Source organism: Kogia breviceps, chromosome 5, assembly GCF_026419965.1.
Source record: "Kogia breviceps isolate mKogBre1 chromosome 5, mKogBre1 haplotype 1, whole genome shotgun sequence".
In the NCBI taxonomy this organism is placed as follows: Eukaryota; Metazoa; Chordata; class Mammalia; order Artiodactyla; family Physeteridae; genus Kogia; species Kogia breviceps.
The window spans coordinates 71878643-71905822 of record NC_081314.1 but is presented as its reverse complement, the minus strand read 5'-3'; the positions used below and the strand labels follow the sequence as shown (position 1 = coordinate 71905822).

At 41.3% G+C, this 27180-nt stretch overlaps 1 pseudogene; it reads left to right on the top strand.

The window, feature by feature from the left end:
* Positions 1 to 15981: 15981 nt before the first annotated feature.
* LOC131756831 (abasic site processing protein HMCES pseudogene) lies at positions 15982 to 19286 on the top strand (annotated as a pseudogene).
* Positions 19287 to 27180: the final 7894 nt, after the last annotated feature.

Here is a 27180-nt window from a genome sequence, read left to right as displayed (position 1 = left end):
TAACCTGGAAAGAGGTGACATCTTCCTGGGTGAAAAAGGAGGGCACTGTGAAAAAATGATCACCAGAATGGAGGGCTATTCCACCTCTACTCACGTGCAAGCCAAGGCAGATCTCCACCATCAGAGTACCTTTAAAAAATTGTTTAATTGAAGTTGATACATCATTCTTAATCAGTTCCTTATGGGTCAATCAACTATTCAAATTATGCAGTGTTTCCTAGATCCTAGTCTCAAAACCAGGTGAGTGTGGGAGTATATTGCCATGCCAGAAACATCCCAGGACCAGAGTCAGGCTAAGGTGAATAGTCAGAATGGGAAAGACAATATTATGGCTCCGATGAGGGGGAACAATGAAGAAACTGGTGGGAAAGAGGAAGCTCAGTGGCTATAGGAGAGTCAAGAGGTTTTGAGAAGGAAGATTTAACCCGAGGTGTCATTTTTATTGCATTTCTAGCACATCTTTCCTTTGCATCCCAATCCGACCATAATCCACTGTGAGCTCAGGTAATGCAAACTCATTTTCCTATCAGCAAAAGGGATTAAGAAGGTAAATCTTCAGAGGGAGAAAATATCCATGATGTATTTTAAAGCCGAATGCAGTATAAATGATTTTGTATCCACTCTTTTGTATTATTCATGCCTCAGCTCCCCGTCACTGCCATGAATAAATGAAATTTAACAAATGTCGTTTGGTCCACAGTGGCCCGGAATCACCCTAGAAGCTGAAGATCAGCTGCAACCGATTCCAGGAGCTCTTAGAGTATGAATGTGAAGGCCTTGGAGATAATCAAAATTAAAAGACTTTCTCGGTCTTTTCAAGCTCCCTTTGATAAACGAAAAAATCACACGCCCACATTTAATTGCATTTGAAATTCAAGGTAAGTTAAGTATTGTGACAAAAAGGCAAATCAGATTAATGGAACAAAGTGTGCTGCTGTGTATTCATGGCACACGTCTCCCTTGAACTTTTACAGACCCTCCTTGGAGAACTAAGATATAGGTCAGTGACTGGTAAACTATGACCTGCAGCCTGTTTTTATATGGCCCATGAGTTAAGAATGGTTTTTACATTTTTAAATGGTGGTGAAAAAAAATCAAAAGAAGAATGATACTTCATGACATGTAAAAATTATATGAAATTCAAATTTCAGTGTCCATAGATGAAGTGTCACTGGAGTCCAGCCATACTCACCCTTATTGGCCATGGCTTGCTTTTGTGCTATGGCAGCAGAGCAGAGTGTGTGCAAAAAAGATCATGTGGCCCCCAAGTCCTGAAATATTCACTATCTGGCCCTTTACAGAAAAAAACAAAATTGTCTAGCCTTTGTAAACCAATGCTTTCTTTTAAAGATGAGAACATTAAAACCGAAGGAGAAGAAAGATCTCAAGGTCACCCACGTGGTATTCGGCAGAAACATTTCTAGAACCCACTCATCTAAACTGCATGTGGGATCCTTTCTCATTATACCAAGTGGCCTGGGGTGGAGGTGAGGGGGGCGCTGTCCCCAGGATTACAGACAGCAAACCCGTGACTGAACAGGCTATAGGAACCAGAGCCACGGTTTCAAGAGTTCAGGAGCATACGTGAATAACGTGTTTCCTAAGGAGAAGAGAAGAAAAAGCAAGACAAAACAACACTGACACTAATTATGAAGGTGTGCAACAAATTCATTTTGGCCCAGCACATGCTCTACTGTGATATCTGGCCATCTAACCTGGTCTGAACTGAATGCCACATGTCTTTGAGTCCCAGTACCCCATCCACTGCTTGTACTTACTCTTACTTTGCTGCTTCCATTAAAGAGCCCTCAGAAACAGGGATGTGTTTGAACAAAACAAAAAAGAGAATCTGGGAGTGAGGGAGAGAGTTGAGCTTGGTTTTCTGCTGGAGGCTACATTTTTATTTTTATTTTTTTCCAACTGGCACGCGTCTTCTTTGTTTTGAATAATGGAGATAATTATACATTCAAGGGATCACACTCTAAACCCCCCAAACGATTAAGAAATCTTATTGCAGGCAATCATGAGAAAATGTAAGGGAGGATTACCCAGAGAGACAATGCAAATCATACCTCTTCAAGTGCCTCGCTTAGCACAGAGACCTAATCACCCTTCTCCTCTCTTTCCCATGGTTGAATTGCTTATATTCCAGGCCTCTCTCAGGGCACAGCAATGTTCTTTCCTAAACCCTGCTCATGTGTAGTCAAAGGTTCGGATGGGTCCCTCTTGGGAAACTGCTACCTCGGTGATTTTGATTCCTACCTGTAAGCTCCCATTTACCAGCAACTGGGAATAGAACAAAAGCTTGCATTATGTTCAGGCTGCAAGATTCTTTATCTAGAGAGAAAGGAACCCTGTGTACCATGTGCTCAATTCAACAAATATTTATTGGGCAGCAACCACAAAGCAGACATTACTCTAAAAGCTGGGATAAAACAGTGGAAAAAATATAATCCCTGACCTTATGGGTCTATATCTAGTCAAGCCAGATAGATAGACAAGGAAATAGGAAAATCAAATGTGTGTCATGAAGGGTATGAAAAAAGTAAGTCCAGATTGTTCAGGGGTTGCCCGGGTGGAGCAAATCAATTTGAAGAGTACATGGAATTAACAAGGAAAAGAGCTTAGAGGGGGCATCTGTCAGGTGGAGGGGACAAATGTGAAGCCCTGCAGATGAGAGAGGTCATGGATTGTTGAGAAAACTAGGGTGGGACTGATCAAACCCTGGGGAGGGGAAGAGCAGACACATGGATAAGGAGGGAAGATGACCAAGGAAGGGGCTGGGAATGTCAGCTGATGCCAACCAGGAAGGGTCTTATGAGCCTTATCCTGAGGATATGGAAGGCAGGCATTTCGGAAGGCAATGCAGAGTCTCAAAAGTGTAAGTGTTTTAATGATAGAGGGTGATGGGATGAGATTTGCCATTATCTTCTTACCATACCTCGCTGTCCAGGGATTACATATCTGACTCACTATGCCCTCAGTTGTATGGTGTAACAAGAAGAAGAAGAAGAAGAATAGCTAATACATATTGTGTTAATATGTGCCTGGGATTGTGTTGAGCACTTTATCTGAATTATATGATTTACTCCTTACAACAATCCTATGAAATAGATATTACTATTATCTGTAACTGACAAATGAGGAAACTGAGGCACAGAGATTGAGTAGCATGCCCAAGAGTGTACAATTCTTAAGGTGAGGAGCTGGAATTGAAATCAAATGCAGTCTACCTCCAAAGCTCAGACTAAATATGGGCCTGTGAGTGAAAAAATCAAATACAACTTCCAGCTCTGATTCTCAGTGTGATCGTGGGCTTTCACTCTCTGGTTTCCTTGCCTTTAAATAAGAAGAATGAGCTACATAACTTTCAATCCTCTTTCTCTAGTCTAATATCAAGATATTGTATTTCTCTTAGATGTCAGCAGAAAAGCAGTAGCTCAGGGTAGTCATTTGACTCTTACTGTTCTTAAGGCAAGAAATAGTTACAAGAAATCAACCCCTGTAGAAGATTTATGATCTCTCTCGGGGATAATTCCAAATCTTTCTTCCTTTCCCCTCACTCTCTCAGTCTTCTTTCCCAAGGTTTGTGATGGAAATCCAGTGACAGAGTGACTTCCATAAACACGTGTTGATTGTCAGTGGATCAGAAAATACAATATCACTGGAACTTCCCCCACACATGTCACTGTCATCAGGTTTTGTCTTCTTTGTGGTCCATTGACAGTGACAATAATCCAGGCTCTGGTTTTTCTCTGTCAATTACACTTTAAGCTGGTCAGGGTGAGACTTATCATTAAAGAAAAATCAACAGCTCTGAAAAAGCAGGTGTTAAAAGTTAACAAAAGGATTGAACATTCATAATGGTTAAATTGTGTTTGTTGGATTTGGCATGGCCAACAGGTACCTTTTCCTGAATTTGCACCACCATCCATAATATAGAATGGAAGTCGTGACTGGCAAAAAAAAAAAAAAAATGGTTAGAGAAAGGTAGAGGACCATCCTATTTTAGTGTCTTCAGGATGCCAGGGGACTATCCATGCTCAGTGGGCTTTTGATACTGGAAACATAACTCAGTGGTCTCAGCTTCAGAATTCTTAGACTTCGTGGAACCACAGGTCTAAAATCTTGGCAAGCCTGAGTCATGGCTTCAGTCTCTGTCTCCTTAGAAAAAAATTTGAAGAGCAAGTGATTTATGGTATTTCTTCTTCTAGAAGAGCTCTCCAACCCCTGGCCACTGAATGGACTTTGAAATATGCCCACAGGGATCCTTTATCCACAGACAATCTCTGAGTGCTTATTATTCACTTTACTAGTGTAGAAGCTCTTTAATCATTGTCTCTGCATTTGCTTTAATCTAGAAACTGTCAATTTATTAGCTCATAATGTGCCTGAAGCTTTTCACCATCCTACTGGAGAAAGACTTGTATAAATCCAGGAGATGATTCTAAAAAAGTCAGATTGATATGAGATAAGGATATGAAGAGACAAAATAATATAGCAATTAGAGTACAGAACTAAAGTTTATTTATGAAAAAAAAGCATTCTATATTTTGTTTCAAGAAGAGTAAATCCATTTTTAACTCCACCCAGTAATAACTGATGAGTGAGTAAAAGAATTATTTATTATATACATGAAATTATCCATTACAAAGGATTTTCAGCACCAAAGTTTTAGGAAGTTACCCAGAGTGCACACTGGAGGAATACTCCTGAAAATGAAAATGGTTAAGAAATCAAAGCCCATGAGCTACAAATATATATATTTCTGAGATTGAAAAATTTCAAATGTGTGTGTATATACGTGTGTGTGTGTGTGTGTGTGTGTGTGTGTGTTTTCATGGAGAATAATCAGAGCATCAAGAAAAATAATGTTCAGGATACAAAGGAGCCCAGCATAGCACAAGAGCAAAGCAGCATAGAGTGCACATGCTATAGAGAAGATGGCAAAAAGAGTCCAGAGAGAAGGGACTGAAAGAATGACTCCACCTTGAAATAAAACTGTGGAATACTTGGCTTCCAGATGACCTAAAGGCTAATCACAGCTAGTCTAATAGCTATAATCACTATGAACTCTACCTATGACATTCCTGATCTGTTGCTGTTTGTCTTCTGTCTTGCTCCCAGAGTGGTTTTATTATCAAGTAAAATATTTGCTTCTTTCTTTTTCCTTACAGAAGAGACCTTTACAATTACTTAGTCCAATTCATTCACTTTACAAATGAGGAAACCAGGACCCTGAGAGGTTAAAGTGAATTGCTCAGTCACCTAGATGGAGAGTACCATAGACAGGACTAAAATCCTGAATGTTCTAATTCCCAAACCACACTTCATTGCAAGAGCCCATTCTTCCTCTGAAATAATTACCACTTTCCTCTTCATCATAGTGGTAATTTCTGCAAAGGCAGAGAAATACTGTGGGTGATTCTCAAATGTTAGATGTTTAAATTAGCATTTGGGAACTATATAACTACATAGAATTACTGGAAGTTGAAAGGAAGACAAAATCATCACCTTACTTTTAAGAGGGTCCCAACACAATCTTCCAGCATACTTGCTTAAAATTGGTTCTTCCTTCCCTGTCAATTAGCCATCTTGTTTTTATTTTCTTACCAGAGATAGAATTTAATGATTCAAAGGATCTTGGAGATTACCTAGACTTACTTTCTTATCTTATAAATGAGAGAGCTGAGGTTCAAAAAGGATGCCTTACCAAATCACAAAATATTCGAATTTGAAGAAGCAACAATATTTAGTCAACTTTGTTTTTTTATTGAGAAATAGGAGAAGTACTTAACTATTATAACACCTGTATTTCTCACTACCTATAATTAATAATTCTTCATATTTTGCTATGTTTCTTTCAAATATTTTATATAAGAAATAAAACTATGCAGATACAATTGAAATACATTTTTCCAAACCCCTAGTCTTATTGACATCCTTATCAACTCAAGGACAGCCAGTATTAGAAATCTGTGAATCCTTGCTATCTACTTTGTATAATTTAACATACACATATAGATATCAATGGACAATGTATATTCCCAGCTAGTGCCAGGGGATTAGGGATATTAAATCAAAACTATTCTGATTTTGTTTGATTGTGTGTTATTCTTCCTAGAAATATTTAATAGAAAGCTACTGTAAGACAACAAAATTGTAAACAGTTTCAATCTAATAGACCCGTTTAACAGGTCAGAGAGGTTAAGTGACTTGCCTCAAGTGACACAATGTCACCATCCAACTAGAACTCAGATGTTTTCCCCCTACACCCATCTCCACTTATCTTTTCACTAGAAAACCCCACTTGATTGTCTCTTTCCCCTTAAGTCCTCTGGATGTTTTTCTTCATCATTTTCAGAAAGCCACATTTCTCTCCCTTACCTCTCTTCTGAAAAGAAACAATTCTGGGGTTGAGAAATCTCATACCAGAAACAATATACTCTTTAACTTCACACTTTGTTCTGAGCAGCAGGGCAGCCAGGCAGACACCAGGCTCACACACCATTATGAATCTGTCAGCAATTAGAATTCTAAACCCTATTCGGTTTTTACTTGTTTCAATCAACTTGTCACTGCAGTGAGGATTATCTACTTTCTCAACATAAACATCAACAGAAGTGAGTGCAATGGCTTGCATCCTTGGCGACGGCACCGCCAGGGAGAATGTTAAATAGAACATTCTGCAGACAGGAGGGATCTGGGGCCTTAATGGGCCATAATTAGAGGGGCAGAGCCTACACTAGCCTTTGTGTAAGGCTTCAGAATTCCCCTCCTTAGGATGGGGAGACATCTTGGGACATGCAAGGAGACTGCTGTTGTCTGCTTCTCCCTTCTCTGTTTCCTGAGCTAGAGAAAGAAAGGGAAAAGAAGAAAATGTATCCCTGCAATGTTTTCATTCAAAACCAAAGGACCTTGGGAATCATGCCATTCAACTCCCTTATTTAAAGGATTAGGAAGCTGAGATCCAGAGAGGGAAGGCTGTGGCCAAGGTCGAACCCATGAGCCCAGTGTCCTGACTCCCAATGCTGAACCCTTCTCCCTTCAGGGGGAGTAGAAGGGTTCTGAGTCATAAGCCACGTTCTAACCCAAATACCCAATGATGCAAAAGACCAAGCAACACAGTGCTACGATACGAGGACAGGGCAAGCCCACAGTGCCAGGGTCACCGAGAGAAGAGATTCACTCCACCTCAAATCCATTGTGAAGACAGAGAGTGTGTAAGTACACAGTAGAAATTAATTTGATTCCTTTCAACAAGTTATTTTTTTAAGGATTATCTAAGGAACTTAGAGTTAGGTGGGTCAAGACAAAGAAAGTTTGGTATCTTCTACTACTGAAAAGAGCTAAATTATGTATACTAACTTATTTAATCTTCATAACAACTTTATGAGATTAGTACTATTATTTTAGTCTTTATTTTACAGATGAAGAAACTGAAATATGGAGGGTTTGGTACCTTGTTCATGTTTATGCATATGGTAACGGCAAAACTAAGATTGGAACCTACATGGACTGGCTCCAGAGACCCCACTCTTAACCACAAGAGTAGGGTGACAAACCATCCTGATTTCCTGGGACTGTCCCCATTTTAGCAATCAAAGTCCCATATCCCAGGAAATCCCTCTGTCCTGGACAAACTGGGACAGTTGATCACCCTACACATAACTATACTGACTCGGTGGTTTGTCAATGATTCACCCCAAGCCTCAAAAAATGATCCAGTTAGTCTGGTTGCCATATCCATCTTCAAGCCTTGGGAGGCTGAACTCACAGGGAAGCACTTAAATATTCATAAGTGCGAAGTACTCTTCTGAGCACTTTTGAGGCTTTATGTTATTTAAATTCTCACAAGCACCCTAGAGGAGGTTTATGGATAAGAAAACAAAGGATCCAAGAGGATTGGATCAGTTGCCTAAGATCTTAGTGTTAGCAGGTATAAAGCTAAGATTTGAACCGAGGCAAGGAGGAAGATCTTGGGACTTCTTTATAGAGAAATAGCTAAAATGAGGGAGTCTCAAAATCTGAACGTCCTACCTACTTGGTGTTCTTTTCTGGATGTGGGAGTTCACACCTAGAAAATTAGATATAACTCTTTGAGAATTCCTTCTTTCTGAGTAGAGTTGTGTGCTTCCTCCTCCTTCTGACCCAGCCGTGGGATATAGCATCAGCTGACCACAAGTTGGCAACAACACGGTCAATGCCCTCCCCATCTCCATGCCGTGTCCACACTACTTCCCTTTCTTTGATGATCACCCCTCCTGCCATTGTGTGCATGTAAAATTCTTACCCATCCTTTAAGACCCGGTCGTGTACTACCGTCCCCAAAAGCCTTCCTTGGACTTAGTTTAAATTAATCCTTCTCTCTTCTTCTTTCCCTTAGCCATCTTAAACCTTTTAAAAATAGGTATCCCAATCTGCCTTATTCTACAGGCACAGTGTACAAGGGTGGGAGGGGGCCATGCCTGGCTCTCTTGCTGTGTTAGGGACTCCACCTCAGCATTATCTTATTTCCTCTCTCAGTAGTTCACAGGACAAGAGACAGCACCTGCACACATCCCGTAGTTTGATAGCCTCTTGAATTAATATATGTATACATCAGTGTGTTTAGTTATGAACTATGATGTTCGTACATGGAGATTTCGATAAGGAAAACAATATCTAGGATGTTTATGTATGTCAGGGGATAATTTCTTTGGCACTTCTAGGCTCGGTTTTACTCCCAAACTAAAGCAAACGATTAAGGCAATTGGCTCAATGTTTGTAGTAGGTACCTAAGTCTATAAAACTTATCTTAAGTATCTTTGAAAATTTATTTAGAGTTAAGAATAATGATTATTAAATGGTCTAATAGAAATAAATACAGGGCAAGGAGTTAGTTTCCACTTTCTTGTTAATGACCCAAACTCACTGCATAAACTTTGGTCCTCTTTTTTTTCCCAAACTGTAGGATGATGGTGGTAGAATTACATGATTTCTAGGATCCCCTCCAACTCTACATGCCTATAATCCAATAATTCTAATAATTAGAGCAAGTCTTCCCCCACGGGGACATTCTGTTTCCTACTGTAGCCTTGGCATTCAGAACATTCTGGGTGAGTAGTAGAATCAATAACAAATTCAAGGACTAGTCAAAGCCACTGAGGAAGAAAAGGGTGTCCTGTTCGAAGAAAGGAAGCCAGAGATTCTGGAGGGACATGATGTGTGAAATGCAGGCTGGGGGTTAATGAGTTTGAGGCGTGAAAACCCAAGCTTCAGGCCGCATTCTCTGGCAGTGTTGAGCACGGCATGTCTCCATGCCCTCTGTGGCCAAGTTCTATTTTAGAATGTACTCGAGCTTGAATCCTCTTAACACAGCTGTGACTGTCTGTTAAATTTTAGGCATCGTTCTCCATTCAAGCAAGTGGCTCTTGGTCTTACATTGACAGACCTGGGGAAAAGCAGCTAGAGGAGGACAGACCTGGAAACTGTCAGAGAATTGATTGGTAGTGAAAGAGGTTTATTTATTGAGATTGAGATATAGTCAGCTTGGCCCAATGGACCAGGGTAGAGAGAAGATTGTTCTATGAAGGTCAGAAGCAAATGGGATGGGGAAGTCTCGCTGGACAGCCCCACCCACCAAGAAATGTTTCATTCACCATTTGAGAGCCTCTTAAGCCTCCTTAGGCATTAACGTTCCTTTCTAGCTAAGACACACCTCTTGAGACCTTAACCCATGGAAAAAATGAGAGCACAGTTGAGCTGTTTCACCATGCTCCCACCCTTCTCCCTTCTGGAATCCCTTCCAGGGCCCAAAGTGCTGAGCTGTCAAGTCCTGCCCTGAATGCTTTGGTTAAGTGGATGCCCAACCCAACTGAGGAAGCTGTGTCAGGGCTGGGTTAAGCCCTCCAGCTGCTGGGAAGAGCAGAAGTGGTCACCATGGAAACAAGCCCCTCATCAATCTTGTAGTAACTCACAAGATCACTGGGATGCATTGGGGACTAGAGTCCCTGGAAAGACTACAGCTTTTTCCTTGAGAAGAGATGACTGCATTCTTGAAAACCAAGGCAGCTGCTTCTAAAACGGAGTGAAAATAGCCAGGGTTGATTCTGCCTCCTGAATTTAGGCCTAGATGCTATGTGCCCTGGGACTGTGAAGGCACGAAGGTCCCCATTTGTGTGGATTTTGCTACTGCAGCCAGTTCTATTTGACACAATTCAATGTCAGAGGGAGAAGAGAACTCTGGGTGTTACCTAGTCAAATCTTATTTTTTACACGAATAACTGAGGGGCCAGGGGGTGAATAACTTGTCCAAGGTCCATATCATGAATCAGTGGGAAAGCCAGGACTAGAATCCAGATTTTGCACTCCAAATCTGTTACTCTTTCCACAATCCTAGGGTCAGAGTGGATTTTTTATGAAGCTAATAAAGATTAAATTTCAAAATACCTCCCTTAATGGGTCTATTCTGAGGCTGTGAGAGGGGCTCTAGCAATATACTCCCATGGCCATTTTTCTTTCCTTTTTTCCCTTAATTTTCAAAAGTAAATTTTATTTAACTGAAATTGGTTTAAAGTGCTGTTCCTTTCCATTTTGTCTCCCCCTTTATCACTCGTCCCCTCAAGTTGGGTTTCAGAATGACCATAGGCATTTGTGAGATATGGTTAAAGAGACGTTGAGGTAGGTTAGCATTTAGTTGTGGTTAAGCAGGTAGGATAAAATTATATGGTTCCCACTCACTTTCAGGAAGAGTTAAGTTATCCCTCATCTTGATTTAAGACTGGCCTCCGGGCTTCCCTAGTGGCGCAGTGGTTGAGAGTCCACCTGCCGATGCAGGGGACACGGGTTCGTGCCCCGGTCCGGGAAGATCCCACATGCCGTGGGGCGGCTGGGCCCGTGAGCCATGGCCGCTGAGCCTGCGCATCCAGAGCCTGAGCTCCGCAACGGGAGAGGCCAACAGTGAGAGGCCCGCGTACCGCAAAACAATTAAAAAAAAAAAAAGACTGGCCTCCACTTCCATAACCAACTAACAACAAGATTCAAAGAAAGGGCAAGACCAAAGTTCAGCTCCTATGAAGATACAAATGGTCCCTCAAGCATCTGGCACAGGAAACATGAGGGTAGTGGAGAAGAACAATGGTTAGTAGAGCCAGGAGGTAGTCTGTGAAAAGTCTTCCAAATCTCATATCTCATATGTGGAAGAAACTTGATGAATATTTTGCATTACCCACAATGAATTGTAAAGCTGGATGAAACTTTTCAAAACTATTAATAATAATTTTATGAAAATACACTTCAATAAACTGAAGAAAAAATGAATTAACAATTCTCTTTATGGAAAATTTTTTTTTCCTGCTTAAAAAGCACAATTTATTGCTTTTAGTGTATTCACAGAGTTGTGCATCCATAGCCATCAAGGATTTTAGAATATTTTCTTCATCCCAGAAAGAAACCTTGTACCCTTTAGCTGTCACTCCCACCCTCCCCACTGCCCAGCCCTGGGCAACCACTGATCTACTTTCTGTCTCTGTGGATTTACCTCTTCTGAACATTCATGCACATGGAATCATACAACATGTGGTCTTTTATGACTGGCTCCTCCCACTCAGCATCATGTTTTCCAGGTTCATTCATGGTGTAATTTGCATCAGTGTTTCATTCCGTTTTTTGGCTAAATAATACTCCACGGTGTGGATTATTCAAGACCGTCTTCCTTGGTTATCCTTGGAGAGACCAAGGTGGATGGTCTGAGGGAACCTCACACCTGGACCCCAGACTCCCTCAGGTGGAACAGCCTTTGAGGACCAAATGCAGAAGGAGACACAGATCTTTTCTTTTACTTTTTTTTTTTTTTTTTTTTTTTGGCTGGGTGGCTTGGCATTCAGGATCTTAGCTGCCCACAGTGGAAGCACGGAGTCCTAAACACTAGACCACAAGGGAATTCCCTTTTTTCTTTTTTTTTTTTTTTTAACTTTCTTAAAAAACAATCTGTATAAGTGAAATGGGTACCAAAATCTCGGCATTATCATTTTACTCTGCTGTTGCAGCCCACACTGTTGACTTCTGGCTTAGGACCCAAGGCCACCTGCTCCCCTTGTCGTAGGAAGAGGTAGTCAAATAATATGCAGTCACAATGAGTATGAACGAAGTATTATATAAGTGTGCTAATTAACAAAGGTATTATGTTATTTTCTGAATTTTTAATTTTGTAGTAAATTTCAGGTTTGTAATATCTATATTTTTAATATTGATTGGGATGTATTTTGCCATTTAAAAACATTCATTTTTGTGCCTAATTTTGTATTTATAGTATTACAGTCGTTTTTTCTCAAAGAGAGCCCCCTTGTCATATAAGCTGCATAAAATCTGGATCTCTCTCTTGCCTGAGATACCTCTTTAATGAGTTTCCATTAATCACAGTATTACTGAAAATGATAGTAAATATCCTTGGTGGGTTTTGTGGATCAGGAACGCATTACTACTGCACAATCAATCGTGCTAGCATGATCCTCATTGGAATTTAGCAATTTAGAAGAGTGTTCAGAGTCATTTGTGTTGTGCACAAGAGCAGTTCCCAATGCCAATTCATTGGGGTCAGTTTCACTGCCGGTAACGGAAGTAAAGCCTCATAAGACTTCACTATTACTCATCAGTGTTATGTTTGTCTACACCTATCTCCCAAGTAACCAAACCACTTAATCTCATTTCCTTTTACCACATTCAATTCATCTTCCAAATATGCACACTTGCAAAATATGTCTGGGGGACAGGTTATTCTACCTCATTTTAAAGAAGGAGAAGACTCAATGATAAGGGTGAGTTATTGACATTCAAATTACTCAATTCCATCTCTGATATGTTCTCTACTTAAAGAGTTGCTGTGAGGGGCAAATAAAATAATGAGTATGAAATATCCTAACCCAGACACTAGCACATGAGTGCTCAGGAAATGTTAGTTTAATGTTGGATAATTATTTACCGATAGGTAAGCATTTGCCAACTTGGGTTCATGATGTACCCAGATGCCTGGAGGTATTTCTACAGTTCCTTGAAAGAAAATGTGGCCACAGTATACAAGCTTCAAATTTCTCTGCTCAAAAATGAACCATGGATTTTAAACCTAAAGCAAGAAACCAACCCATTACTTTTTGGCAAACTTGAGTGGTCAGGGAACTTTACTGAGATGATATGTCATCAGAAAACCTAATTTGACTCTCAACTTCCCTACTTCCTAGTTGCATGACCTTGGTCAAGTCATTCTATTTATTTCTACTGCAATTTCTTTATCTGCAAAACAAGGATATTAATAACTTATAAGCCTGTAAGAAAATCATAAGATACTATATGGTAAATTTGGAGACATATAGACAATGAGTTATTATTTTTGCACCAGCAAAGTAAAATGGAGAACTAAAGCAAAGTACAGATAATTTGTCTCATGTTCTTCCTTCCACAAGCCTCATCACTTCTTTTTTCAGAATTACCAAGTGCAGACAAATGTGACACACTTCATATGATTCCAGAACAGAATGTAAATGTTTATAACCTGGATAAGGTAGAAGTAAATGCATATTTGACAAAAGGCAAAAAATAAGAGTTGCTGGAGAAATCTAGAGTTATCTCTTTCAACATCTTTATTTTCACAGAGGGGAGATGAAATAGAAACTAAAATTGATAGAGAAATAGAAGTTAAAATGTATTATTTAAGTAACAATTTTTATCAATAGAAAAGTGAAAATAAACAGGTAGAGAGGAAAGAGGAGTGTGAAGGATAGTGTATGTGAACTAAGTCTGGTCCTTTCATAGAAGGCAGTCAACAGATAATATCTGATATTGATGAATCAATGTAGAGAAATAGAAACATATTTTTCAAAGTTATGAAGGTCACTACCAGCAGAACCAGAAAGAAAGGCTGTTAAGATAAGTTACCACTAAGCTGGAAGTGGGAAGAGGTGAGTTGGGAAGCTGTTGGTTTCCAACACAACTCTTTGGTATCATTGGATTTTCTTTACCATTTGATAAAATATGAGAGGGGAAAAAAAAACTCAAAAAGGCATGTGTTCTTTTTTATCTTTGGTGCCATCAAGATAAGCTCAGATATTCAATATTGCTATTATTAAGTATTTCATTTTCAGCATCTTTTTCTTTATTCCTATGCCTGTGCTATTCAATAGAATAGCCACTAGACACTTGTGGCCACATGAAGTTAAATTCGTTAAAATAAAATAGAATTTCAGTTCCTAAGTTTCATCTGCCATATTTCACAACAAATGGCTACTGTGTTGGACAGCATAGAATTCTGGAATTTTCCATTATTGCAGAAAGTTCTATATCCTCACTCTAAGCAATTTCATCCACACTAAAGGTTTCAGCTACCACTCATTCTTGGATGACTCCCTGGCCTTTATCTCAAGCCAAAGATCTTGTCTCCTGAGCAACATACCCTCACATGTACCTGTTGATGAGACAGGAATATTTTCACTTATGTCCCACAGCCCTTCATACTAAACTTATCCAAATCTGAACACGTTGTATTTCCTGTGGAAGTCATTTTTACTTCCTACATTCTCCACCTCTCCTGTTGGAATCATCATCTGAAAAGTCTCTAGAATCAGTTGGCTGCTGTCTACTGCTTGCAGCTCACTTTCCCTGAAGCTGATGGCAGCCTGGGAGAGCCTCCGCTCATCTCTTCTTCCTGACACACTCCTTCTGGCCAGAATACCTACCAGGTCAACATGTTCTGCTTATTCTAGGTGTGGCCTACACTTCTGGTAAACTAGCTCCATTCTAAAGCTGTCAAGCTCCTGGCTGGTGCTCTAGGCATCACTCAGCTAGTCTTCTTTATGATTTTTTTTTTTACCCCAGGAAAATGCCATTCCTTACTTTCTGTAATGATGACACAGTCTGAGTGTTGCTATGTGTTTTTGATTTAACCACAACAAAGTCTGGGAATAAAAAGACTTTTGGTAAAATCAAAATACTATTTCTTTTTAAAGTCAGGGAGAAGGCCTAAGTGGGTCTGCTGCTCTATAAAACCAGACTACAAAAAGGCAGTAGTTTCCTGGAAACGTAAACAAATGCTACTGACATGGATTGAAACCCAAATGCCTATGAGATCAGCATCATAAAACACATTTACCAATTACCTAGGTAAATGTGTGTGGTGGAGGAGAAATGTGGATAACTTCAAGGAGTTTATAATCAGGCTGAAAAATAGTTCAACAGTTATCTTAAATATGTCAGGTTGAGGATTCAGTAAAATGGCCAGCTCAACATCTCTTCCAACCTTGTTTCAGTAGGCAGGCTTTTTTTTTTTTTTTTTTTTTTTAACTGCAGAAGTTAGAAAGCTAAACATTACAACTCTCAGATTCCTTTGTAGCTAGATTCTGGATATGATTAAGTTCTAGGTTAATCCAGGTCTTCTACCAATGAGTACAGAATCTTGGCCATGTTTCTTAGCCTCTCTGTACTTTTACTTTCCTCATTTCAAGATGGAGGTTTGACATTAATATTATATTGAGAGATTTATTCGAGGATTCATTGATGTAATGAATGCAAAGACATTAGCACCCTGCTTGGTACCTATAGATACTCAATACATTCTTGCAATCACTATTAAGAGGAATAAACAGAATGCTCTTCCCACATCCTACTTCAGAGTAAGTAAGGAGGAAGGGTGCAGAAGTTGTCGTATTCATTTTGCTGGTACAGATCTAGCAGATGTAAACAGGCTCTGAAGCCAACAGTTCCAGGAAAAAACTCCTGGTTATTGAATTATAGCTAAGGGGTTGTGTTCCTGGTACCTGCTATTGTGATAGCAGCCTCCTGATTACCTAGCTTCTTGTGTATGGTAGAGATAACTAATCCTTGGGTGCGCCAATTTTGCAGTGTTGTTCTGGGAATCACTTCCAGAGTCCCAGCCTGTGCCTCCAGCCTTTGTAATAATGTTATAAATACTAAATTCCATAAATTAAAATACTTTGTGTTTAAAATTGCGAAATGGGCTGCAGCCCCGGCGGCCGCGGAGAAGGAGGGAGGGAAGCACAAAGCCGGCTTCGCGCTGCGAGAAAATTTAAAAGCAGTTATGGGGACTTCCTTGGTGGTGCAGTGGTTAAGAATCCGCCTGCCAATGCAGGGGGCAAGGGTTCGAACCCTGGTCCAGGAAGATCCCACATGCTGCGGAGCAACTAAGCCCGTGTGCCATAACTACTGAGCCCGCTTGCCACAACTACTGAACCCACGTGCCACAACTACTGAAGCCCGCACACCTAGAGCCTGTGCTCCACAACAAGAGAAGCCACTGCAGTGAGAAGCCTGCACACTGCAACGAAGAGTAGCTCCCACTCTCTGCGACTAGAGAAAGCCCACGTGCAGCAATGAAGACCCAATGCAGCCAAAATAAATAAATATATAAATTTATTTTAAAAATAAATAAATAAAAGCAAAATAAAATAAAATAAAATAAAATAAAATTGCGAAATGGTTTCTATTACGTGGAAATGTACCCAACCTGACATAGGCAAAATGGAAGACAGCATCATGTCTCTACCACTAAGAAGCAGTGGTGGCTCTGTGAGAAAATGTGTGAGAGTAACTGGATCACACCCCTACTCCAGATATGTTTCCTCAGTTATAAACTAGAAAGTAGTCTTGAAGCAGAACATGGAAATGGAATTCCATTTACTTTGCCCACTAGGAGGCATTTTCTTCAGCATTGTCTTTCAGGACCACCATGGAGAAGATGTCACAGCTGTCCACTTCCAGGTGATGCAGCAAATCATGCAGAGCCATCTATGAATCAGGTTCATTTTTCTTGCCTCAGTCTATTGATTGTAAGGAACTCTCCATGAAGCCATAGGTGTAGGTTGAGAGAGAAGAAAATGTAGTAGGAATAGGTACCATTGTTCACTTAATCATGCAGCTTGCTTGGCCCTCTGAACCTACTTGAGCCTTATCAGGTATATGTCACCTTCAACTGATAAGAGAGTGCTACTGTGCATGCCTAAACTTAAGACTTGGTGGGTCAGACTACATCCAGTTCATTATGGGCAGCTTAGGCTGCACTGCAACTTGATGATGGTGTGTGGTCAAGTGTTCAGTCTCTACCAGGACTCAGTAGCAATCCAAAAGGAAAACTGTTATCTAAAAAATGGGGTATCTTTGCTTAATATCCTAAGGTCTATCCAGTGATTCATCTGGAGGGGCTGGCCAAAGGTTCCCTGCAGTATTTCTATCTGCCACAGAGATTTTAAACACCATTGGATCTACTGGGGATATAGCCCAAGTGACAAAGTAGCTTTCACAGAAGACTGGACCAGTTGCAGAGCCTTTTCCTTTTCTGTCCCCTACTCAAAACTAGCAGCCTTTGGGATTAGTTGATCAATAGGTTCAAATAGCAGATCTGAAGGAGATAACTGTTGCCTCTATAATCTGAGGAACCCAATTAAGCATGGTGGCTTTTTCTCAGTGATAAGAAGGCAGAAATTTGCCATTTCCCTTAGAAGGCGTATCTTAACATGTCCCAGACCACTGACACCTTGGAAAAATCACCAATGTGACTTTCGGTGATATAAGCTTCAGAATTTGGAGATATTTGCGTCACACAAGTTTTGGAATACTTTCTACTTCCTGTTCACCTGGTTAGGTCATTACATGATAGCATCAGGAAAACAGACCAATGTCATATCTTACAGAACAGAGAGGTGATCAAGTTTCCTATTGACTAGAATATGACATAGGTTTAGAAGGTTGATGCACATTGCTGGTCCTAACACCTGGCAGTAAACTGCCACTGATGATTTTTAATATCAAGTTAAAAAAAAAAAAAACTTGCCAGATCAATAACTGGCAATACCATGTGCCAGGGAATTTATTGTTTCACTCAAGCAAAAAAAAAAAAACCCACATCTGGATCAACAATTGTAGTCAGTCAGCACGTGATTAAATGTACAATAATCTATTCTCATTCTGCATTGTTTCTAGACTTATAACCAAATTCAGCTTCTAACAAATAAGTTAAAGAAATACTATTCATGAAAAGATGCAACGTGCTCCTAAATAATTTTGAGGTTTTGCCAATTCATACTAACAGAAAACATGTATGGGAACTGATTCGAAGCGTATTAGATCTAAGTGGCAGCAATATAATGTTGGGACAAACAAAATGTTATTGATTAGAGGGCACCAGGATAAGATTCTGAATTCAATGTGCTTGAGTCACTAAAAAGGGCTCCAGTAGGGGGGCCTGGCGCGGGGTGCACAGAGAGCCACGCTAGCACGGGGCCTGATGTGGAGGGACCCGCAGTGTGAAGGCGGCACGGAAGGTGTGCAGGCGGATGTACTGCCACCTGCCCAGGGAGGCCCTCGCCAGGGCCTGCACCTACAGGGACCACCAGGGACCCGGACCGGTACTGCCCTTCGTACAAGAGCCCGCAGTCCAGCAGCCCAGTGCTCCTGTCCCAGGTGCACTTGGAGAAGGGCACAGACTCATCTGAGCGTATCATTGCTGCCATGTGATGGGGCTTGGTCCCGTCTTGGTTCAAAGGAGCTAATCCTTCCAAGCTGCAGTTCAACACTCCCAGCTGTTGTAGTGACACCATAATGGAGAAACGGTCCTTCAAGGTGCCTCTGGGAAAAGGAAGATGCTGTGTTGTTTTAGCAGATGGACTCTGTGAGTGGCAGCCATGGCAGGCAAGAAGCCAGAGGCAACCCTACTTCATCTACTTCCCTCAAATGAAAACAAAGGTCAGAGAGCGTGAGTGCCGCATAGGGACCTGAGGACTGGGAAAAAGTCTGGGACAGCTGGAGGCTGCTGACAATGGCCGGGATTTTTGACTGCCACGGGGGCGGGGGTTGGAGGGGGTTCTTGTATTTTTACACCATCATCACAGTGGATTCCTGCAAAGGCTTGAACGCCATCCACCCCAGGAGGCCTGCCATATTAGATGGAGAGGAGGCAGTCTCTAAGTGGCTGGACTCTGGTGAGGTCTTAGCTCAAGAAGCTCTGAAGTTTAGCCACCCCACAGAGAACACCACCTTCCATCCAGTCTCTCCCTTGGTGAACGACTCCCGAAACAGCACTCCTGAGTGTCTGCTTCCTGTCGACTTACTGGCAAAAAGGAGCAGCAGCTAGAAGATACGGCAATGGCTGGCCACAAAGTCACCCAAAAAGGGAGATCCCAAAACACTCCAAAAGGTAGAATCAGATGTGCCCCAGTGGTCCAGCTGGCTCCTGTGGAAGAGCCTCCCCCACCCCCCCACCCCCTCCCCGAGAGGTGGGGCAGGACTCCTGGAGTGAAGGCTGAAGCCGAAGAAGGAGAGGCGGGGTTGCTTGGGAGGCGGTAGCACAGTGTTAAAAGAGTTGTGGGGGAGAGCGAGAAGATGGCGGAAGAGTAAGACACGGGGATCACCTTCCTCCTCACAGAGACATCAGAAATACATCTACACGTGGAACTTCTCCTATAGAACACCCACCGAACGCTGGCAGAAGACCTCAGACCTCCCAAAAGGAAAGAAACTCCCCACGAACCTGGGTAGGGCAAAAGAAAAAAGAATAAACAGACAAAAGAATAGGGACCGGACCTGCACCTGTGGGAGGGAGCTGTGAAGGAGGAAAGGTTCCCACGCACCAGAAGCCCCTTCGCGGGCGGAGACTGCGGGTGGCGGAGGGGGAAGCTTCGGAGCTGCGGGAGAGAGAGCAGCAACAGGGTGCGGAGGGCAAAGCGGAGAGATTCCGCACAGGATCTGTGCCGACCAGCACTCACCAGCCCAAGAGGCTTGTCTGTTCGCCCGCCGGGACGGGTGGGGGCTGGGAGCTTAGGCTCGGGCTTCAGTCGGATCCCAGGGAAAGGTCTGGAGTTGGCAGAGAGAAAACAGCCTGAAGGGGTTAGTGCATCACGGCTAGCCGGCTAGCCGGGAGGGAGTCCGGTTGAAGTCTGGAGCTGCCGAAGAGGCAAGAGACCTTTTCTTCCCTCTTTGCCTCCTGGTGCGCGAGGAGAGGGGTTTAAGCGCGCCGCTTAAAGCAGCTCCAGAAACGGGCGCGGAGCTACCGAAGAGACAAGAGACTTTTTCTTGCCTCTTCGCTTCCTGGGGCGCAAGGAGAGGGGATTAAGGGCACCGCGTAAAGGAGCTCCAGAAACGGGCGTGAGCCGCGGCTGTCGGCACGGACAACAGAGACGGGTGTGGGACGCTAGGGTTGCTACTACCACCACCAAGAGGCCCGTGTGCGAGCACAGGTACCTCTCCACACCGCCCCTCCCGGGAGCCTGTGCAGCCCGCCACTGCCGGGGTCCCGGGATCCAGGGACAGCTTCCCCGGGAAAATGCGCGGTGCGCCTCAGGCCGGTGCAGCGTCACGCCGGCCTCTGACGTCGCAGGCTCGCCCCGCATCCGTGCCCCTCCCTCTCCCCCAGCCTGTGCCAGAGCCCCTGAATCAGCTGCTCCTTTAACCTCATCCTGTCTGAGCGAAGGACAGACGCCCTCGGACGACCTATGTGCAGAGGCGGGGCCAAGTCCAAAGCTGAACCCCAGGAGCTGTGCGAACAAAGAGGAGAGGGGGAGGTTTCTCCCAGCAGCCTCAGAAGCGGCGGATTAAAGCTCCACAATCAACTCGAAGTGCCCTGCATCTGTGGAAAACCTGAATAGATAACGAATCATCCCAAGTTGAGGAGGTGGACTTTGGGAGCAAGATATACTATTATTTTCCCCTTTTTTTCTTGTTGTGAGTGTGTATGTGTGTGCTGCTGTGTGAGATTTTGTCTGTATAGCTTTGTTTTCACCATTTGTCCTAGGGTTAGACCGAACCGTTTTTGGTTTTTTTTTCTTTAATAGAAATTTTTCTTCTTAATAATTATTTTTTATTTGAATAACTATATTTACCCTATTTTATTTTGCTTTCTCCCTTTCTTTCTTCCTTTCTTCCCTCCTTTCCTTCCTACTTCCCTCCTTCCTTCCTTCCTCCCTTCCTTCCTTTCTTCCTTCCTTTCTTTCTTCCTTCCTCCCTTCCTTTCTTCCTTCCTCCCTTCCTTTCTTCCTCCCTCCCTTCCTTTCTTCCTCCCACCCTTCCTTCCTTCCTTCCCTCCCTTCCTTCTTCCTTAATTCCTTCCTTTCTTTCCTTTCTATTTTTTTCTCCCTTTTATTTGGAGCCATGTGGATTAAAGGCTCTTGGCACTCCAGCCCAGTGTCAAGGCTGTATCTCTGAGGTGGGAGAACCAAACTCAGGACACTGGTCAACAAGAGACTTCCCAGCTCCACATAATATCAAATGGTGAAAATGTCCCAGAGATCTCCATCTCAACACCAAGACCCAACTTCACTCAAGGACCAGCAATGAACAGTGCTGGACACCCTCTCCCCAACAAAGAGCAAGACAGGTCTACAGTCCCATCCATTAGCAGAGAGGCTGCCTAAAATCATAATAAGGCTACCAACATCGCCATACACACCACCAGACGTGGACCTGCCCAACAGAAAGACAAGATCCAGCCTTATCCACCAGAACAGAGGCACTAGTCCCCCCAACCAGGAAACCTGCTCAACCCACTGAACCAACCTCAGCCACTGGGGACAGCCACCAAAAACAGAGGGAACTACGAACCTGCAGCCTGCAAAAAGGAGACCCCAAACACAGTAAGATAAGCAAAATGAGAAGACAGAAAAACACACAGCAGATGAAGGAGCAAGATAAAAACACACCAGACCATACAAATGAAAAGGTAATAGCCAGTCTACCTGAAAAAGAATTCAGAATAATGATAGTAAAGATGATTCAAAATCTTGGAAATAGAATAGAAAAATTGCAAGAAACAGTTAACAAGGACCTAGAAGAAATAAAGAGGAAGCAAGTAATGATGAGCAACACAATAAATGAAATGAAAAATACTCTAGATGGGATCAATAGCAGAATAACTGAGGCAGAAGGACGGATAACTGACCTGGAAGATAAAATAGTGGAAATAACTACTGCAGAGCAGAAGAAAGAATGAAAAGAACTGAGGACACTCTCAAAGACCTCTGGGACAACATTAAGGGCACCAACATTCGAATTATAGGGGTCCCAGAAGAAGAAGAGAAAAAGAAAGGGACTGAGAAAATATTTGAAGGGATTATAATTGAAAACTTCCCTAATATAAGAAAGGAAATAGTCCATCAAGTCCAGGAAGCACAGAGAGTCCCATACAGGATAAACCCAAGTAAAAATACACCAAGACACATAATAATCAAACTGTCAAAAATTAAATACAAAGAAAACATATTAAAAGCAGCAAGGGAAAAACAACAAATAACACACAAGGGAATCCCCATAAGGTTAACGTCTGATGTTTCAGCAGAAACTCTACAAGCCAGAAGGGAGTGGCAGGACATATTTAAAGTGATGAAGGAAAAAAACCTACAACCGAGATTACCCAGCAAGAATCTCATTCAGATTTGATGGAGAAATTAAACCCTTTACAGACAAGCAAAAGCTGAGAGAGTTCAGCACCACCAAACCAGCTTTACAACAAATGCTAAAGGAACTTCTCTAAGCAAGAAACACAAGAGAAGGAAAAGACCTACACGAACAACCCGAAACAATTAAGTAAAAGGTAATAGGAACACACATATCGATAATTACCTTAAATGTAAATGGATTAAATACTCCCACCAAAAGACACAGACTGGCTGAATGGATACAAAAACAGGACCCATATATATGCTGTCTACAAGAGACCCACTTCAGACCTAGGGACACTTACAGACTGAAAGTGAGGGGATGGAGAAAGATATTCCATGCAAAGGGAAATCAGAAGAAAGCTGGAGTAGCAATTCTCATATCAGACAAAATAGACTTTAAAATAGAAACTATTACAAGAGACAAAGAAGGACACTACATAATGATCAAGGGATTGATCCATGAAGAAGATTTAACAATTGTAAATATTTATGCACCCAACATAGGAGCCCCTCAATACATAAGGCAAATACTAACAGCCATAAAAGGGGAAATCGACAGTAACACAAACATAGTAGGGGACTTTAACACCCCACTGTCACCAATGGACAGATCATCCAAAATAAAAATAAATAAGGAAACACAAGCTTTAAATGATATATTACACAAGATGGATTTAATTGATATTTATAGGACATTCCATCCAAAAACAGCAGAATACACATTTTTCTCAACTGCTCATGGAACATTCTCTAGGATAGATCATATCGTGGGTCACAAATCTAGCCTTGGCAAATTTAAGAAAATTGAAATAGTATCAAGTATCTTTTCTGACCACAACGCTATGAGACTACATATCAATTACAGGAAAAGATCTGTAAAAAATGCAAACACATGGAGGCTAAACAATACACTACTTAATAACGAAGTGATAACTGAAGAAATCAAAGAGGAAATCAAAAAGTACTTAGAAACAAATGACAATGGAGACACGACGACCCAAAACCTATGGGATATAGCAAAAGCAGTTCTAAGAGGGAAATTTATAGCAATACAATCATACCTTAAGAAACAGGAAACATCTCGAATAAACAACCTAACTTTGCACCTAAAGCAATTAGAGAAGGAAGAACAAAAAAAAAAAAAAAACCAAATTTAGCAGAAGGAAAGAAATCATAAAGATCAGATCAGAAATAAATGAAAAAGAAATGAAAGAAACAATAGCAAAGATCAATAAAAGTAAAAGATGGTTCTCTGAGAAGATAAATAAAATTGATAAACCATTAGCCAGACTCATCAAGAATAAAAGGGAGAAGACTCAAATCAATAGAATTAGAAATGAAAAAGAAGAAGTAACAACTGACACTGCAGAAATACAAAAGATTATTAGAGATTACTACAAGCAACTGTATGCCAATAAAATGGACAACCTGGAAGAAATGGACAAATTCTTAGAAATGCACAAGCTGCTGAGACTGAACCAGGAAGAAATAGAAAATATGAACAGACCAATCACAAGCACTGAAATTGAAACTGTGATTAAAAATCTTCCAGCAAACAAAAGCCCAGGACCAGATGGCTTCACAGGCGAATTCTATCAAACATTTAGAGAAGAACTAACACCTATCCTTCTCAAACTCTTCCAAAAGATAGCAGAGGGAGGAACATTCCCAAACTCATTCTATGAGGCCACCATCACCCTGATACCAAAAGCAGACAAAGACGTCACAAAGAAAGAAAACTACAGGCCAATATCACTGATGAACATAGATGCAAAAATCCTCAACAAAATACTAGCAAACAGAATCCAACAGCACATTAAAAGGATCATACACCATGATCAAGTGGGGTTTATTCCAGGAATGCAAGGATTCTTCAATATACGCAAATCAATCAACGTGATACACCATATCAACAAACTGAAGGAGAAAAACCATATCATCATCTCAATAGAAGCAGAGAAAGCTTTTGACAAAATTCAACACCCATTTATGAAAAAAACCCTGCAGAAAGTAGGCATAGAGGGAACTTTCCTCAACATAATAAAGGCCATATATGACAAACCCACAGCCAGCATTGTTCTCAATGGTGAAAAACTGAAACCATTTCCACTAAGATCAGGAACAAGACAAGGTTGCCCACTCTCACCACTCTTATTCAACCTAGTTTTGGAAGTTCTAGCCACAGCAATCAGAGAAAAAAAAAGAAATAAAAGGAATCCAAATAGGAAAAGAAGAAGTAAAGGTGTCACTGTTTGCAGATGACATGATACTTTACATAGAGAATACTAAGGATGCTACCAGAAAACTACTAAAACTAATCAATGAATTTGGTTAAGTAGCAGGATACAAAATTAATGCACAGAAATCTCTGGCATTCTTATACACTAATGATGAAAAATTTGAGAGTGAAATTAAGAAAACACTCCCATTTACCTTTGCAACAAAAAGCATAAAATATCTAGGAATAAACCTACCTAAGGTGACAAAAGACTTGTATGCAGAAAACTATAAGACACTGATGAAAGAAATTAAAGATGATACAAATAGGTGGAGAAATATACCATGTTCTTGGATTGGAAGAATCAACATTGTGAAAATGACTCTACTACCCAAAGCAATCTACAGATTCAATGCAATCCCTATCAAATTACCACTGGCATTTTTTACAGAACTAGAACAAAAAGTTTCACAATTTGTATGGGAACACAAAAGACCCCGACTAGCCAAAGCACTCTTGAGAACGAAAAGTGGAGCTGGAGGAATCAGGCTTCCTGACTTCAGACTCTACTACAAGGCCACAGTAATCAAGACAGTATGGTACTGGCACAAAAACAGAAATATAGATCAATGGAACAGGATAGAAAGCCCAGAGATAAACCCACACACATATGGTCACCTTATCTTTGATAAAGGAGGGAAGGATATACAGTGGAGAAAAGACAGCCTCTTCAATAAGTGGTGCTGGGAAAACTGGACAGCTATCTGTAAAAGTATGAAATTAGAACATTCCCTAACACCACACAGAAAAATAAACTCAAAATGGGTTAAAGACCTAAATGTAAGGCCAGTCACTATCAAACTCTTAGAGGAAAACATAGGCAGAACACTCTATGACATAAATCACAGCAAGATCCTTTTTGACCCATCTCCTAGAGAAATGGAAATGAAAACAAAAATAAACAAATGGGATCTCATGAAACTTAAAAGCTTTTGCACAGCAAAGGATACCATAAACAAGACCAAAAGACAACCCTCAGAATGGGAGAAAATATTTGCAAATGAAGCAACTGACAAAGGATTAATATCCAAAATTTATAAGCAACTCAGGCAGCTCAATAACAAAAAAACAAACAACCCAATCCAAAAATGGGCAGAAGAACTAAATAGACATTTCTCCAAAGAATATATACAGATTGCCAACAAACGCATGAAAGAATGAATGCTCAACATCATTAATCATTAGAGAAATGCAAATCAAAACTACAATGAGATATCATCTCACACCAGTCAGATTGACCATCAACAAAAACTCTAGAAACTATAAATGCTGGAGAGGGTGTGGAGAAAAGGGAACCCTCTTGCACTGCTGGTGGGAATGTAAATTGATACAGCCACTATGGAGAACAGTATGGAGGTTCCTTAAAAAACTACAAATAGAACTACCATATGACCCTGCAATCCCACTTCTAGGCATATACCCTGAGAAAAACATAATTCAAAAAGAGTCATGTACCAAAATGTTTATTGCAGCTCTATTTACAATAGCCAGGACATGGAAGCAACCTAAATGTCCATCAACAGATGAATGGATAAAGAAGATGTGGCACATATATACAATGGAATATTACTCAGCCATAAAAAGAAATGAAACTGAGTTATTTGTAATGAGGTGGATAGACCTGGAGTCTGTCATACAGAGTGAAGTAAGTCAGAAGGAGAAAAACAAATACTGTATGCTAACACATATATGTGGAATCTAAGAAAAAAAAATGTCATGAAGAGATTAGTGGTAGGACGGGAATAAAACACAGACCTACTAGAGCATGGACTTGAGGATATGGGCAGGGCGAAGGGTAAGCTTTGACGATTTGAGAGAGTGGCAGGAACATATACACACTACCAAATGTAAATTAGATAGCTAGTGGGAAGCTGCTGCATAGCACAGGGAGTTCCCCTCTGTGCTTTGTGACCACCTAGAGGGGTGGGATAGGGAGGGTGGGAGGGAGGGTGACACAAGACGGAAGAGATATGGGAACATTTGTATATGTATAACTGATTCACTTTGTTTTAAAGGAGAAACTAACACACTATTGTAAAACAGTTATACTCAAATAAAGATATTTAAAAAAATAAACAAATAAAAATAAATCAAAAAGAGTTGTGGCTTCTTGGGGGAGTGGCTGTCCTGGTTGAGACCAGGAACCACCCAGTGGGGTGGGTGGGCAGCCTGGGAAGAAGAATGGCCACCGCCATCAATTCCTGGTGGGAGGGGAGGGGCTCTTGTGCCTACCGCAGTCTCCTGGTAGGACCGGTGGGCTTTCCCTCAGAGCTTGACCCTGCTGGCTCTTCTCAGCCTGACCTGACCCGTTGCTGTTGCAGAGGATGTCTTCTGCTCAGCTTTTGGGCTTTTTCAGTCTTCTTTTGGAATTAAGTTCTTAAAACACTTTAGTTTTTCTAAATAAATTATATTTGATAAACTGTCTACATTTCAGAAAATGCTGCTGGTGGGAGGAATTCCAGATCTCACTGTTTTCTCCTGGCATCAGAC